This window comes from Lycorma delicatula, chromosome 11 (genome assembly GCF_047948215.1).
Source record: "Lycorma delicatula isolate Av1 chromosome 11, ASM4794821v1, whole genome shotgun sequence".
Lineage (NCBI taxonomy): Eukaryota > Metazoa > Arthropoda > Insecta > Hemiptera > Fulgoridae > Lycorma > Lycorma delicatula.
The window spans coordinates 15981962-15994229 of NC_134465.1; the positions used below are offsets into that span (position 1 = coordinate 15981962).

Genomic DNA, 12268 nt, shown 5'->3' on the forward strand with positions numbered 1-12268 from the left:
AACCTTATTTAATTAAATACAAATATATATTTCTTTTTTTTTCACTATATTGCACATTTATTAAAAATTATCTTTGTACAGCAGCTGTATCGATTAACTGCCCTTGTTAAAGGCAGCCGTACTGGTCCCATCTAAAAAGTAAGACATTAAGTTTGGTAGTGGGGTTTACTAGCAGTTGCTTAACTACTTGTAGGACTTGCCATGGCAAATACGTGAGGGGAAGCTGATGCATAGGTAGAAAGCATCGGAGTACTGCTGTCCAAAGATTCTTCAAGAAGTAGCATAACAGCACAGTTGTCTTCTGTTACATGATTTGCAGGTAAGATAACTTATTTAAAGTTAATGGTGGCTTTCTAAAACTAAAATTTAACTGAAAGTAAAAGCGATTGTTAAATGACAGGTTCAAGAGACCTGGTAGACAACCATAAGATGATTATAATAATGTACTTAAGAGAAATCTCTAAGCAAATTAACATAGAATAAACTTCCATAAATAAATCTTCTATTTTGATTGATATACACAGAATCTACCTGGATGGATCAGAGCAGAATTACAAAGTAGTGAATTATAAAATAAAAAACCAGGTGTGATCATAATTATTACAAATTTATAATTATCTAAAATGTAAACTGATGAAAATTAAGATAAATATGAAGATATTAAGTACAAACAATAACTACATAATTCACAATTCAGAATGCATTAATGAAAATCATTAGAGCACATTTGTGTATTTGTAGAATGGAATACAGAAAATTGAGTTTTTAAAATTTTAGTATATTTTTCCAAAAATTGTCAAAATTGTATTATTTATGTAAAAGAAAATAATTGTATTTTAAATATACATTTATTGACAAACATTTTTAAGAGTTTGTATAAATGTTTTTAATACAACAGAAGGATAATAGGCGGCTTCTCATAAGCCTAAGTACTGTGCTGTTACAAAAAAAATGTTTTCTGGTTTGATAGAGGTGGATATTGATATTGTTTTAGAATAAGTAATTATTCCCATTTTAGTAGATACAAAAACTAGACCGAAAACATATGCGCTATTGAAATCAGAATTTTGAGGCTTTTGGTTCATTTTTATATAGTATGGTGGCACAATCAATCTTGGTGCTTTGTTCCACCAATGACAGCTGCACTTATAATCATTCTACTATCTTTTTAACATAACATTTGCTTCATTACCTAACAGCGAATGGGTCTAATATGGTTTGTGGTGTTGGTGTTGGATTACAGAACACAATTCAACTCAGTGTGAATTATTACAGTTTTACATTTAATTTGATATATATATATATATATTACATTAATCCAATCAACCTAAGTACCTTATTCCACAATTCATGCAAAGCGCTTTCGTGAGTTATTCCCATCATCAGCTGCTCCAGATAATTTTTTCAAATCATTCACATCAAATTACATACTAAAATTGAAATTAAAATTTATTTTATATTATACTTAAGATTTAAAATTTAAAATTGTTAAAAAGATCTTTTTCAAATTAAAATCAAAACAGAAGTAAAACTAAAAAATTTTAATTCAAAAATTTTTTTTAAATTTAAATTAAAATTAAAAATTGCAGATATATAAATATGAAGTCATTTACTAAAATTAAATTAAAATTTAAAACTAAAATCAATAATAAAAACAAAATAAAATAAATAATTTAAATAAAATAGAAATCCATGTGGACTAGCTAGCCAAAGTTATGTGACTGTCAGAGTTGAAGTATTATGAATACTTCAACTCTGCTATCTTCAGCAGCTTTTATGATTGATCAAATTAAATTTATTTTTATATTTATATACATAAAATCTTTCTAAAATGTCACTAATCCTATTATTTGTATTAATTTTGTATTTCTTAATTTCCAGTATTTCTAAATTTGTATGAATATTTGATATTGAATGTGTATTATTAATAAGATGATCAGAAACATTAGAGAAATCCAGTTTCCTACTTTTGTAATATCTAGTGTTCATCAAATCTAGTTTTAAAAGATCTAGTGGTTTTATCTGATATAGTCACTTCATTTTATAAATATCACACTAATTGCAAGTAGTGTAAACCATATGAAACTGTATGGGTATTATTTTTTAAATGTTTTATAAATGATTATTTGTCTGGTATGCAGGTTTAAATAAAGTTTTATCATAAACCCTTATGTTTTCAACAATATTATCAGTATATACATATTTTAAAAAGTACATTGTCAATTTTTTGTTATTTATCATTATTAAATATGTATTATTGTTAATTTTTAAAATTTGTTTTTTGTATATATTATCTAGTTAAGATTCATTATTACCAATTGTATTTAGCAATTTGTTTTATAATATCCATTTCTTTGATTTATTATTGCTTCAATTATACTTTGTGTAATTGTTGTTGTAACTATGCTTGTATTAACTTTGTGTGACCATGTATGATTTGAATATCTATGTATGGTTTGTATTTTTGGTTTTGGGTTTAGGTTCTTTTATATTTTGGTTATTTGAGGATGATTATTATTTTATTTTGCTCTTTGACTTTAGGATTATTCCTTTAATTTTATTTTTACTGAACTTATGAATTATTTTTATTATAGATTTTGATACAGACATCTAAGTAATTTATTCTCAAATTTTTATTAATTTCAAAAGTAAATTTCAATTCATCGTGGTAAGAATGTTCATTATATATTACTGGATTGTAGACCACAAAATATCAACATACCTAGTACAAATATCATGAACATAAGTATACTATAAACAATTTTACTTTCAAAACTTTGTAAAAAAGTCTCAGATATGATTGCTGACAATGGAAAGCCCATTTGTAAGGGATTTTCTTGAATATAAAATTTATCATTAAACTCAAAATAATTCTGTTGGCAAATATTTCTAATAACAATAATATTATCAATAAATAAGGGTCTTCATGATTGTGTATTAATTTATTTTTAATTATGTTGATCGTTTCATCTATGGATATGCTAGGGTACATGTTACTAATATCATAACTAACCATCCTGGTGTTACTTTAATTATTAATTCTTTACTTAGATTGATCGGATTAATATAATTTGTACAGTGCAGAGGAATATGATTCTCGAAGGATTGACTTACACTATACACATATATATATATATATATATATATATATATACATAAGTTATGCCAAATTTGTGAGCAAATAGCAAACAATTAGTAATATTATTCCGTGATATGATTCTAGAAAGGTGACTCATTTCCAGAGTTGTGTACTTGGCTTGCCTCAATTATTTTTAGGATAAATAAAATCACGATAAATTATAAACCATATTTATATATGTCTGACAATTATAATGTTAGTTGATTTATCAGTTAGAATTTGCTGATGCAATTATAACACTTGTTGAGAATATGCCTACATTCTTAAAACATTTAAAAATATTCCGTAAAATTTATTTTTATGGGAAAATACTTAATCATTTATAAAATGTAAACAGCAGAATTAGAGAATATTTAAAAGTTATCCATAATAACATCCAGTAATGTAGGATAAGTTGTATTTACATAAAACTAAACCGAATGTTTTCAGTTTGGAAGACAGGCACCATACTAGCCGTTGTAGTTCGCTTCAAGATTCATGGTGGCACTTGTACATTCTTATATTCTGATAAAACTATTGCTTTTTTTTTAGTAGAATTAATTAAAAATCTATATCAGTTAAAAATGCACTTGCTTCAAAAGGACTACATTAGTGTTAAAATAATTTGTATTTTAATAAAAATGTTTTTTAATCTACTTTTTTTTAAACTATCTTGCAATTTGTTCTTTGTATAAGGATTATTACAACATTACATAGATAATTACATTCATAATTTACATTCATAATTGTGAAATATGCAGTATATGTTCTTTACTTTAGTTATGAAAACGGGGTATGGATTATACTATAAAAAAATGAGATTGGTTGATATCATTGGTCAGTGTATAAAATTACATTTGAAGAAGAGCATGATAAAATTTATTTTTAAGTATTAATAAATTAATAACTTTAAGATAAATAAAATTTATTTTAAGTGAAATGTGACTCTTCTAAAATTTGCTTCTAGAACATTAATCAAAACTATGAATATAATTCAGCTTTTTCTTTGTGGTGTTAGATAACACAGTTGTTAATGGTGTATTTCATATGAGCGGTTAGGAAACCCTATTTAATGAATGTGTCTATTCATTTAAGCTGTGTTAAAGTTGTTGATTTAGTCAGTCTTATTTTAATTCATTCAGTTTGTTGAATATTGTTTATGGATACATTTTTTATTTATATATTGTTTTTTGGGTTTTCACTCATGGTTTTGAAAACATTCCTTAACTTTCTATGCTGAAATTGTTTAAAATTTTGTAAAAATGATTGCGATGTGTAATTTTTATAACAATTAAGTATGTATCTCTTTTTTATGTTAAAAGTTATGAATTTCATCTTGCAGAAAATGTTTTTGGATTTCTAAATTAAAGATTGGATAATTGATTAATTTGGAAATTTAATTATAAACTATTTTTTCACTGGAGTTGTGATTTGAAAATGAATAGTTTATAACTTTTAATATATTTTTTTTAAAGCGGTATTGGATTTCATCAATCAGTTTCAAAATATTGTTTTTAATATGTTATCTATATGTTTAAGTATATAGCCAATAATGTTCACTAAAACAATTTTATTAGATTAATTTGTTCAAATTATTTGTTAACTGACGTAGATATACTGAATGTAACAGCAATGTAATATTTGCAAAAGTTGAATTATTGTAGTTACGGATAAATGTGTGTGTGTGTTCCACAGACAAGCATGTCAGTATAAAAGTCCCAAACTGAGTGTACCTTCATTTACAAACAAGCACAACACATAACAGAAGCTAATGTTTAAAACCAATATTTATTGCTTAAAAACTAGACTCATGTACACAACATAATCACAAAATGCAAATTTTACATGTGCACATTAAAATTATGATCTAAGTACATTAGAAATGAGATTTTGAACCAAAATTAGATAAAAACAAATGCTAAATTAAACAAACTCAAATGATTATATACAGTTTGACAGCATATCAAAGGCGTATTTTAACTGCTTTGATGAATGCTACTAACAGTATATTTAACAAAACATCTCTGAAAGAGGAACTAAACTGCAGACACTTAAGATGTCGGATGTAGTCTAGATTTTACTAATCTACATCATACTTAAAGCTGGCCAATCAGCTTAGCTGCTACCATGCAGAATACTAGATCATGTGGTCGTAAGTTTCATTCCTAGCGAGTAGTTTTTCATCAACAGTTTTATTCATCAATCTTCCTAATTTTAAACCCCCCCTCTCTCTGTGTGTGCGCGCGCGCGCATGTGTGACATACTGAGAAGATTATTACGAATTTTAAATGCTGCTTCTTATTTTAAATTTTAACATTGGTTCTCGTGTTAATTTTTAGTTATTTTTTCTTCAGAAAAAATAAATAAAAATTAACTAAATAAGTAAAAATTAATTAAAAGAGAGTTCACCCATCTTTTTTAACTGTAGAGGCCATTTATGAACCTGAATGTTATCTTCTCCTTTACCTGTCATACTTAAAAATATATTTTTCATTGTTGGTTTTATTACTCTTTTTCTGAAAAAAAAAAACTCTTTAAAACAATATAGAATTTTGTTGGTTCTAACTTTTGGAACATACAACCAAACTGATTTCTGATCCAATTAAAAAAAAAAAAAAACTTCATTAAAATGTGTGTAAAAGCATGCCATAAGTGAAAGATTACTGTTTGTAACAGTTACTTTTATACAGGAAAACGGAGATGAAGTTTCCAAGAAATTTTAGCTAAATCAAATTTCCCTGTTATTGAAGATGGAAAAGTATTATAATTTTTCTGTTGTATTCCATAATTATAAGTACAAAGAATTTGTACTTATTTTTACTTTGCAGTAGTCTGCATGATTATACTTGTTCATAACAAACAAAATTTCCATTAATAAAAATCTTTGCATTATTATGTCCACAGCAACAAATGTGCAAATTGTTATTTTTTTAGTTTTTTGCCTGAAATATTTTAAGACATTGTAGAGAATGCAAATTGTGAAAAATATTATTCTGATAGGTGCTGTGTATTATTAAATTGTATCTTTGTTTCAAAATTGAGATGTAAATACTACTACTACTACTACTACTATGTGTTTTGTCTGCCCAGTACAACTGCTACATTTGTTTTATCTGAAAATATTATAAAAACTGGGGATTTCCATTTAGATGAAGTTGGCTACCATATCGGGAAATGTATGAAGATTTCAATCATGCTAAATGAGTATTTTTAATAGATTCAAAAATTGAGGAACGTTCCCCAACTTCTTAAATGTAATGTTTAAGCATTACATTTCAAAATATGTACCAATTTTGATCTTTTTTGTTTGTATACAAAGATTCTCTAGCAGTGCTGTTGTAAGTTTTTCCATATAACCTAAGAAGATTTTTAACAGATAAATTATTTACATGATTATTTGAAGACTTTTCAAATTTTCTTTTGTCGTTTCTCAGTTTTTATTTATTATAATCAATTAATATATATCATAGCCTAATCTTTATTTGTACACAATAGCCTAAGAACGTGTGTGCACAATCTCTTAAAAAATATGTCACTACCATTCCAAAGAGACTTAGGTCTTGCTTGTCCACTTCCCTGCATTAATTTTTTTTATTATTAACATGCAATTTCTGTGGGTTTGCACCTACTGAAAGTGACTTTTGTTGAAACAGGATAGTGCTTTTTTTATTACCTTATCCTAATTAAAAAAAATAAAATATTGCAATTGTAGTATCGGCTATATATTGCTTTCAGATCATCATTTATATTTATCAAAACAGGTTATTTTTGTGAGATTTGGCCAATGAAGAAATTGTCTGATTTGCAGGGAGCTGGACCAACATCTTAACCTTCAACTGGTCCCTGGAAGACCAATGTCACTTCTCTCAGGGTTATTATACCTCAGCTGAAAGATCTCTAATTTCTAGGCACCAAGAACCGGTCCCTTTTGACTTTTTTAGATTCTATGTAATGACAACTTACATGCTGCGATGTACCAGGTAGTTGGGCCAAAAAATTATAGAAACAGGATTTCCTGGCAGAGCTGACCAAAAGTGTATGTGAAGGCTGCACTTCATTTACAGAAACAATAGGCAATAATTGGAAAAACATAAATACTAGCCAAAGAAAGCAGCGGCAGTTAAATGTGAAGAATACAGAACAATTAGTTTAACTAGTCATGCATCAAAAATCTTAACTAGAATTTTATACAGAAGAATTGAGAGGAGAGTGGAAGAAGTGTTAGGAGAAGACCAATTTGGTTTCAGGAAAAGTATAGGGACAAGGGAAGCAGTTTTAGGCCTCAGATTAATAGTAGAAGGAAGATTAAAGAAAAACAAACCAACATACTTGGCGTTTATAGACCTAGAAAAGGCTTTCGATAACGTAGACTGGAATAAAATGTTCAGCATTTTAAAAAAATTAGGTTTCAAATACAGAGATAGAAGAACAATTGCTACATGTACAGGAACCAAACAGCAACAGTAATAATCGAAAAACATAAGAAAGAAGCCGTAATAAGAAAGGAAGTCCGACAAGGATGTTCCCTATCTCAGTTACTTTTTAATCTTTACATGGAACTAGCAGTTAATGATGTTAAAGAACAATTCAGTTTCGGAGTAACAGTACAAGGTGAAAAGATAAAGATGCTACGATTTGAAAACTATCGCATGAAAATAAACAAGAACAAAACAAAAGTAATGAAATGTAGTAGAAATAACAAAGATGGAGCACTGAATGTGAAAATAGGAGGAGAAAAGATTATGGAGGTAGAAGAATTTTGTTATTTGGGAAGTAAAATAACTAAAGATGGACGAAGCAGGAGCGATATAAAATGCCGAATAGCACAAGCTAAACGAGCCTTCAGTAAGAAATATAATTTGTTTACATCAAAAATTAATTTAAATGTCAGGAAAAGATTTTTGAAAGTGTATGTTTGGAGTGTCGCTTTATATGGAAGTGAAACTTGGACGATCGGAGTATCTGAGAAGAAAAGATTAGAAGCTTTTGAAATGTGGTGCTATAGGAGAATGTTAAAAATCAGATGGGTGGATAAAGTGACAAATGAAGAGGTATTGCGGCAAATAGATGAAGAAAGAAGCATTTGGAAAAATATAGTTAAAAGAAGAGACAGACTTATAGGCCACATACTAAGGCATCCTGGAATAGTCGCTTTAATATTGGAAGGACAGGTAGAAGGGAAAAATTGTGTAGGCAGGCCACGTTTGGAGTATGTAAAACAAATTGTTGGGGATGTAGGATGTAGAGGGTATACTGAAATGAAACGACTAGCACTAGATAGGGAATCTTGGAGAGCTGCATCAAACCAGTCAATGACTGAAGACAAAAAAAAAAAAAATAAATACTTGGAAAATTTCAACTTGTTAAATTAATTTTTTTTCTTGTGAATTTGTATTGTTAGAATCTTTGAAAGTTAAAATTGAAAAAAATTGAAAAAAATTGAAAATATTCTTAATGCGCTTGTATATAGGTTTATTTATTTTAAGTTTATTTTTAAATAAACAAAAATTTGTTTTCATAAGATAAATTTTAAATCATTCATCTATTGACTTGCAAATGGTTGCAATTATCATTAATGGTGAATTTCTTGAAGCGATTATAAAACTTATTGGTACGTGATAGAATATTGTGAGTAATGTCATTATTTACTATGCTGTTTTTGTTAAAATTACTTTATTTATATAATTGGAATGTATTTTTCGAGTATGTGTAACCTTATATGCTTTATGTAAAATGTTGCATATATTGTGAGACATCAGATAATATGCATCTTGGATTTTCAGTGCTGTATGTTTCATAGGTAATTTACATTTACCTATGTAAATTAAGTATTTTTCATAAGGTATTGACTTATTTTGTTTGTGACTTTGAAAGCAACTTTTCCTTCCTAAAAATGTTGCTAGTTCAGTATGAATATAGGTTGATGTACATAGCTGAGTAATTTTTGGTTGCATGCTATACTTTATGTAAAATTTTGTATGTATATGTTAGTGTGTAGACAATGGTATGTGCTAATTATTTTACTTTCGTAAATTCTTTATTTTTTTGTTCACTGCCATGGGCAAGTGCATTAGGGTGAGAAAAAAAAGCTCATGATGGTGCTGTGCTGTCTTGAGTTAATTATACAGGTTAGATAAAATTCATAATATTGAATGCATAACAATTAACAATTATTGAGAAAAGATTTGTTCATGTTAATTTAGTTTTTAATTATGCTTGATTAGCTAGACAAACTATAAACCAGAATGTATTACAAGTAAGTTAATCAACCACAGTGAATGTTTGGCTGTCTAGCTGTCTAGCTATACATAGAATCACCAGGTTGGTCTAGTGGTGAACTTGTCTTCCAAATCAGCTGATTTGGAAGTTCCAGCGTTCAAGTGCCAGTAAAGTCTGTTATTTTTACACTGATTTGAATAGTAGATAGTGGATATCAGTGTTCTTTGGTGGTCGGGTTTCAATTAACCACACATCTCAGGAATGGTTAAACTGAGACTGTTCAAGACTACATTTTGATATACACTCATACATATCATCCTCATTCATGCTCTGAAGTATTATCTGAACGGTAATTACTGGAGGCTAAATAGGAAAAAGACAGCTATACATAGAACTCAGTTTATACATGCTGAGCAAGGTAAGGGTAAGAATAGGCTAAAATTATCTCTGATTTAGAAAGATGTGCAGCAACATCATATTAATAGGGATGACACTCTTTTTTTTTTTTCAAATAAGGAGTGTAGTATGAAAGTTTTACTATAAGACTACCAAGAGGAGGTTAGTAGAGTACCAGGTCAGATTCGAAACTTAACTTGCTGACTGTGTTAACAAGTGAATATTTTCATAAAATGTTAGATGGTAGATTGTCTATAATCACATTTATATTAATGTACACTTCATATATTTAAAAAAAATCAATTTTTCTTTTATGAATTCAAGTTCCCTTTTGATCTTTTTCCATTCCTAATTAGGATTTTACCATTTTAAAACTATTTATCTCGATCATACTAATGTAGTTTTTCCATAATAGTGGTTTATAGATTATAATATTAAATTTAATTGTTATCTTTTTTTATATTTATTTTTCAAACCTGAAAAGGTTTTTTAAAGCTGAGGTATTTATATTTTAAACACTTAGTCGTTTTGTGTATTTTGGATATTACGACTAGATAATATCGTATTGCTTCAAATTTAAGACGCATCTTTTTTTTACAGATTAAAGGGTCAAAATGTCAGGTGCGTCTTCAACAGAAGGTGTCTAATGCCATTTGACACAAACGCATAAATATTTAATAGGTGTTTTACTGCATATTTGGATTATTCAATAAATTATTGAAGTAGTTACTATTTATCTTTTTATATTGATTTTTCAAAATAGATAAACTTTTAATGAAATAATTAATTTATATTAATTAAATTATACAGTATTTTAATATTTCTGTTGGATGATTTTATTTTTTCCAGAAATTATCCACTAAATTTTAGGGTGCGTCTTAAATTCGAAGAACTACGGTATTTGTCGTTTTTAATATAATTATTTTGAAATCGAGTAAATTGTTTGTGTTTTGAATCGATATTATGAAAATGAGGTTAAATAGGTAAATTTATTGATCTGTTGACAATTATTGGCTGCACTAGGAGTTATTTTGTTGAGACAAGTTTCTTCTGTTTTTAGAATTACTGTGCGATTAATAGTGCGAAATTTTGATCATAAATTCAAAAATACAATTCATAAACGTTTTTTTCATAGTACTTAAATTCAGTAAAAATAACTTCCAATTACAAATTTTGAGAGGTATTTTCTAATGTACCATAAAAATGTCTATTACGTAGTAGTGAGTTAGCTTTATACATTTTCGCTAGAATTATCAAAATTAGCCGTTATATTCGCTTTTGGCATGAAAACGGTTTAGTTTCGTTTAAAGGTTTAATTACCAGTTAGCTGAAAATTGTGTGCGAAATTATTTTTCTAGTATGTGGATTTCAGTGTTGATTAAAACGGGTTTTATTATCTGGGTGGGTTTTATTCAGTTAGGTAAAGAAATGAGCTTTCATATCAATCAAATAAGTTTATCTAATTTCCACTACTGTTAACAGATTTTGAGGAAAAGAATTTTATCAATAAAATGTAACTTTATTTTCATACATATCCACCCACACTTCGTGACAATCGAATAATAATGCTGTATCCGAACTAAATAAATATTTTGCAATTAAGAAATTGATAGTAATCAGTATGTTGGTAAGTTTTTAAGAGTATTGCTTATTAGAGTTTCGTCATTTTTTAAGTTAGCTTGACATTTGATAACTGGCTAGGAAGAAAATGTTCTGAAATACTAAAATTCCCCCTAATACTAAATACTGAAATGATATATCTCTGAAACACATAAAATACACATAATTAAAAATTTTACTTTGAAAATTTATGCAGTCAAAAATTATTAAAAATGTTTGCATGCATATTCTTTTGTCATTTAAAAAAACATGTACCATGGTGTGATGCACAAACTATATGAACAGATTCTGTATCGTACCGTGGTTGATTTTTTTTTTTGTCTTCAGTCATTTGACAGGTTTGATGCAGCTCTCAAAGATTCCCTATCTAGTGCTAGTCGTTTCATTTCAGTATACCCCCCTACATTCCTACATCCCAAACAATTTGTTTTACATATTCCAAATGTGGCCTGCCTACACAATTTTTTCCTTCTACCTGTCCTTCAATATTAAAGCGACTATTCCAGGATGCCTTAGTATATGTGGCCTATAAGTCTGTCTCTTCTTTTAACTATATTTTTCCAAATGCTTCTTTCTTCATCTATTTGCCTCAATACCTCTTCATTTGTCACTTCATCCACCCATTTGATTTTTAACATTCTCCTATAGCACCGCATTTCAAAAGCTTCTAATCTTTTCTTCTCAGATACTCCGATTGTCCAAGCTTCACTTCCATATAAAGCGACACTCCATACATATACTTTCAAAATCATTTTATATCGCTCCTGTTTCATCCATCTTTAGTAATTCTACTTCCCAAATAACAAAATTCTTCTACCTCCATAATCCTTACTTCTCCTATTTTCACATTCAGTGGTCCATCATCTTTGTTATTTCTATTACATTTCGTTGATATTAGGATGGTTTTAAATATGA

General features: G+C 28.0%; 1 protein-coding gene across 1 annotated transcript in view; it reads left to right on the forward strand.

Annotated features, from left to right (window-relative positions):
- The first annotated feature begins 238 nt into the window (after positions 1–238).
- Positions 239–12268, forward strand: part of LOC142332138 (uncharacterized) — a 46812-nt gene continuing 34782 nt past the window's right edge. Inside the window, exon 1 of the mRNA XM_075378395.1 lies at positions 239–319. The gene's annotated coding sequence lies outside the window, so the exon portion shown is untranslated. The remainder of the gene's footprint in view (positions 320–12268) is intronic.